Source organism: Atractosteus spatula, chromosome 27 (genome assembly GCF_055471065.1).
Source record: "Atractosteus spatula isolate fAtrSpa1 chromosome 27, fAtrSpa1.hap1, whole genome shotgun sequence".
Lineage (NCBI taxonomy): Eukaryota > Metazoa > Chordata > Actinopteri > Semionotiformes > Lepisosteidae > Atractosteus > Atractosteus spatula.
Genome location: NC_142732.1, coordinates 6,630,714 through 6,636,713, shown reverse-complemented (window position 1 = coordinate 6,636,713; position 6,000 = coordinate 6,630,714).

Below are 6,000 nucleotides of genomic sequence, written 5' to 3'. Positions count from 1 at the left end.
TTCAAAACTCTGCAAAAATACCCCCCCCCCCCAAAAAAGGAAAGGTTGTGGAAACTTCCAGCAACACAAACACGGGCCTGAAAACTGTTGTGGGATCACACAGGGGGCCTTGGTCATCAGAGGACCACCCCTCGGCGATATGACAAGCTCACGAGAGACGGCACTCGAGAATGGTTCTTGTTCGGGTGGAGTGGGATTTGACTTCACCTGCTTTGGCTGATGTCCAGCCCCCTGCCCAGAGGATGAGGAGGTCGGGACAGCCCTGCAGAGCCAGGAGTGACCAAGGTGGAGACAGGGACAAAAAGGGATACGAAAGACAACTGCGAAACTTGTGTTATTTATAGTTTCCCTGAAAAGACGTCAGGAATGACCCCTCCCATCATTTAGAACTCCACATATCACCTTATTTTCCAAAGTCTTCAAAGAGCGAGACTAGCCACTTTTGTTCAGACAGAAGAAAGGCCTCTTTGTTCAGAGGAGTTTAAATATGGACATGAAATAGAGGACAAGGTTCCTTGCTCCTGCTACTTGCAGCGTGGTGTATCATGAAAATCAACAGAATCAGAAATAACCAGCCCCTCATCTTTGCAGGTTTTGTTCTGTGCGTATTACGTTTCAGCTTGAAATTTGATTAGCGCTTTTGAGGGCATTTAAGGTCACTGAAGGGGATATTCTCACCACAGAACAATTCAATTTTGAACACCTACTTGCTGTCGAAGGATCTCAGGACAGAATCCATATGGATAGATGGATGATTGTATCTCAAAATGAAATATGGCAGCAACTGTAATCTATGAGGAAAACAACAGAATGTTCAGATTACAAAGGTGTCCTGGAGGTCATGAGATTAAGTGGTTCAGTTGCAGGTGGCAGTGTGAAGTCCTGATTAGGGCTTCTGATTGCACACCACTTGGTCATGGGCTCAAACCTCAGTCAGACATTGTAACCTTGAGCAACATATTTTACTCCGATTATTCCAGCAAATTGTATGAGATTAACAAGAACTCTTCAGTTTATGAGGGGCAAAAAATAATTTCTGCTCCTATGGATAAGAATGTCCTCTCTGTGCTGAACTATACACACAGAAAGCTGGATACTGAAATATCCAGCAAATACCTTACACCGACTGGAGAAAAGCAGGCAAAAATACTTTTGAAACTGTTTTTCGGATTTCCTGGCCTTTAATGGGTGTTCGCTTTTGAGAGGGTCTCCAAATCCTGAGTTCTTGCCTCTAGCATGAAAATGACAGTAATATTACCATTGCAAGTTCAAACAAGCAAAACGTTCGTGAATTCCAGGCGTCACCGCATGCCTTAACAATACCGAGCAGGGATCTGAATGCAGCACGTAGCTTTTCAGAATGCTTTTCATTGTACGCCCTCAGTAACTTTAAGAAATTACAACATCATCAAAGCCGCATTTCCGCCTTCAATTACTCACGTCAGCTGATCGCCCGAACTGACTGACCTCCTGGGCCAAAACAGCTGTTTCCCTAACCCAGCCATGTGACTCCCCCCTCCTCCTCCTCCTCCAGAACTCCACCCTTCGCACACACGCGGTGGAAATGATGTAACAGAGAGCCAACGCACGTCTCGCTAAATAAGGAGAACGGGAAAGCGTATCTGCTTTTAAAGAGCCAGATCTAGCGCTCACAGCGCCCTAAAACCTGCATGGACGGAGTCACAGAGCTCACTTTTTAGCAGCGCAGTCGATTTATTTTAAATGCGCTGCTGTGCTGAGCCCCTACCTCGGTCTGACACTAACGGGGGCGTTAGTTCAGATACTATATACTTGATCACATTTAGCATTTACGCTAAAACGAATCATTTGCCGTTTCCAGTGTATAAATATTCAGAAAGCATCATCATATTCCGAATTTAAGTGTCCTTTTTCATCCTTGCCAGCTGAGATGAAACGCTTTCGGTAGCGCAGTGCACGGTGAACGCCCTCCGAGCCCACGGCTCATCCCTTCTTGAGCGGTGCCTCCGAGTAGGTTAATGAGAGCAGAAAAAAAGCCTGCAGGTACATGAGATAATTTGTGAAACATACACCCTAAAAAATTCCCTCCAGCCCACAGGTTTCGATTTAATGAAGTTTAAGAATAAATGTTTCCCAGCCTTTCGCTGGAGAAAAAAAAACAACTTTCTGGAGTCCAGGAGGTATACGTTATGAATAATTGTGATATTAGGTATGTAGTTCTTATATTTGTGTTAAAATGCTAATCTGACATAGAGCCCCATGGCCAGCCAGACGGATGTTTTGCACTGATGAAAAACTTGAACTGACCCTGCAAAGCAGGGGCTCAAAACAAAACCTCAACAACTTCCAAGTTCCCCATTTAATACATCTTACTATAATGACTACTGCATGGTGTGTGTGTGTGGTTGGCATGGATACAGCAGAAAAAAAAATGCAAACACGATTCCTGTTCTTTGTTATTTCCAGTTCATTTTTCCTGAAAAACAGGAACAACATCAGAACTGTAGATTCCCTTTAAATCGTTGCTGCCTTACACCCCTCCTCCCTCCCCAAGAGAAATTTTCCACATGGCCACTTTTGCCCTACTTCAGATGCCACTATTCCAGATCACCCTGGACTCTGGCCCCTGTGCCTGCTAGCGGACTTGCTCCGGCAGGTTTGGTGATGGTGCTGAGTGGGTGTTGCGAGGACCGGGAACAGGGACTTGTTTGAAAGGCATTTATCTCCTTTTCCATACAAAAGGCCAAGGCCTAATTGCTAGATATGATGAGACTCATTTGTGTAATGGATCACTCTCTCCTAGCACATGCAGAAGTGCACCATGGTCAGGCTTCAAACTCCCATGGCACGCCTGGGTAAGGAAATTAAAACGCATGCAGGTTCCAAGGGATTCTTGGTTGGTTTTTACTCCTACAGGCTGGGTGGTCCCGTAGACATCAGTGATCTCTAGCAGATTTCCAGTGTTGGCCACGGGCTGCGCATCGCTGCACGAAAATTTTACCAGTGACAAGAGTCCCATCGTGTCCAAGAGCCGACAGGGCTTCTCAGGAATCACGTCCTGTACCCCGCGAAGGAAGCACAGGCAGTGGAGGAGCGGGAGGCTGGACCGCTCCGGTCTCGGCCCCGCCAGGCCGGTTCCCTCATTACAGGAGCAAGGCTTCAGGGGCTCGTGGGGACAGGCCTTTCCTTTCAATGGTATTTGCATACCTTGAAAGCGATAGACTAGTAAAGCTGCTCCAGCAGGGTCTGGTGACTAGCCTAATACATTTTTCCACTGGTATTTCATGGCTTTTCCACATCCTTTAACTCCTAGCCTCCCAGAGAGAAAATCCAGTTGTATGTGCCAGTCAAGGAAAATAAAGTCTTGCTGGTTGGTGGGTATATTTTTTTCTGTAATACATACTGTAGTACACTGATACTTATTAGAATATACTTCAGCTCACAGCACACTTTCTGAGATATACTTATCCATGCTAGAGCAAGCGTCCTGTATATTGTGACAAACTTGCGTTGAGGCCACAGGCCAGCTATATAAATTACATTTCCTCCTTGGCATTCCCTTTAAGTCCCCTTCTATTTAAATGTGTTGCACAAATCATCTTACCGCATTGCATTTCCCTTAGTTAGGAGAAAAGGCATCCAGAGATATTGGCATCTCTGGGGCTCCTTTAAGGCCTAGATCCTGAGTCACAGTGACTCTCTACAGCATTAATTAGCGAGCAGCTGTCTCACAGAAGTTTATTCATGTTCCCCAAATCAATAACATGTTACACAACGTCCTCACTGGCTTGAGGTGTGATTGCAGGCTCTGGGACATGTGACTGAGCTTCTGGTTTTTGTTGACCCACATTCCCCTTCTCAGCAGGCTGTGCTCACTGGGTCATGGTGGCCTGCTCTAGCTGCGGTAGAGCTGCATGTGACTGCTTCTTGTTTTCAGGCTCGCAAGGCAGTACAGCAGGAATGGTGGGCCGGACTGCGGCCTGAAATGGGTGTGCAGATGGAGGGGAATGTCTCAGGCAAAGGAAATAAGTAAAGCAGTTTCAGCCAGTTCAGCCTTACGAGATGCAGGCTCTTCTGCACAAGCCAGCAGCAGGTATCAGACATTCTGTGCTTATTACCCTAATACCAGTAAAATGTCCAAAATATTTCTTCTTAAATGATAGCCTCTGTGGGGTGACACACAGGTGCACTGGTTAGCATTGGGCCCTGGGTACAGTTCCGGACCTGGGGTGCTATCTGTGTGGAGTTTGCATGTTCTCCCCCCGGTTTGCATGGTTTTCCTCTGGGTGCTCCGGTTTCCTCTCAAAATCCAAAGACATGCTGCTGGGAAATTGTCCCTTTTTTGCAAGTGTGTCTGCGTTTGTGCCTGTCTGCCCTGTGATGGTCTGGCATCCTGTCCAGGGTGTACTCTACCCACCCAGTCTTGAATTGGCAGAAGTATTTATAAAATAGATGGATGGAATATCCTCCGTGATTAAAGTCCCTAGAGGGAATTTTAATAAAGAAGTAAAGATCCACTGTTTCTCTACAGAGCAGTGTGGGGAGATGATTGCCAAACAGTGCGTAAATGTGCTCAGAAGACTCCATATTGGGGACAATCTCCCCCTAATCCAAGAGAGAATCAGAGTCCTCCGATTCTAATTCCTGTTCATGGTGTGTCCAGGGCTTTAGGCACTGAGGAGCAGCCTCTAAAACCTCCAGGCCTAGGAGTGAATATTATTTCTCTTCTGCAGTGTGAGCTCTTCACTGTCTGAAGTGAGAATAAGGACAAACAGCCACACTAACCTCAGTCACTTATGCTTGGGGGACTTTCCAATATAATATTTACATTCAATTTCTTTTGAGAAGGGCCGTAAGAATTACTTCTCCAATACCGTGTTTCCAAACTTAGCTACAGTGGCCCACTTTGGGGAGGAAAGCTCAGACCCTGTCATTCCTGCAGGACTTTTAGCACTAGTAAGGATTAGTGAAGGCAAAGGAAAAAAAAAGGATTTAGAGCCACAGTCCTGAAACCAGACAGGCATTATCTTGGAACCCTCCGAGTGCGTTTAGTGAGAGGTCGTGGTTCTATGACATCATCAAACATTTCCTGAATTTGCAAACCAGTGTGGACTTTGGGAAGAAGGATGTCTTCCAAAGTCAAAAACAGCTGTTGTGAGCAAAAAAAAAAAAAGATTAAATTAAATTATCTACTTTATTGTTACTTCTGCGTTGAGGGTTCTGTTTTATAGCATCAGGAAAGGAAATAAAGTGCGATCAGCTCGTTTTAGCTTTAATTAAAATGGCTGCTGTCAGCACTGAAAACTGACCAAACTCGTGATCATGCAGGTAATTGCAGGCTATTGCAAACCAAACCTACCTTTCTTGTCAAAAACTGAATGCACTGTAGCGTGGCAATTAGTTAAACGGGGTTGAGATTGCATTGTACAGCACTTCAAGATATTTTCATGAAACCAGTTTTAAAACAAAGTTTATCATGCTCTTTTATGTCTGTTGCTGCAGTAGTTTCCCTTGAAAAGGCAGGTCTCCGATGCACACACCCTCCCAATGTAACCCACCATCTCTCTCCGCTTTCTCCCTCCCCCCTTCAACTATCCAACGTCAGACAGGGGTGCTCAGCTCTCTCCAGCTGATCCCACTCTGCTCCGCAAATAGAACCTGGCTTTCCATCTATAGCAGCCTGCTCTCTTCAGCACACAGCCCTTTACATAACTAGTACTCCTGCCCCCACAGTGCCCGCCTGCCTGCCTGCCCGCCCGCCAGCCAGCCAGCCAGGGAGGAGAGGGGACAGAGTCAAACTGACCTGGAGTAACATCTCTCTTTCTGCCTTTCTCACAGGCAGGCTGTCATTAAACCAACAGTGAGAGCCCAGCTCTCCTCGCAGCATCGGTCAGAAATCTATACCTTAACCATAAGGCACGCGGCATGACTGTGCTAACCATGGGACTGAATACTTGTTTTCAAAGAATAAAGGCTATTCTGCAGCCTCTCTGGAACACGCAGCATCGATACAGAAATCCA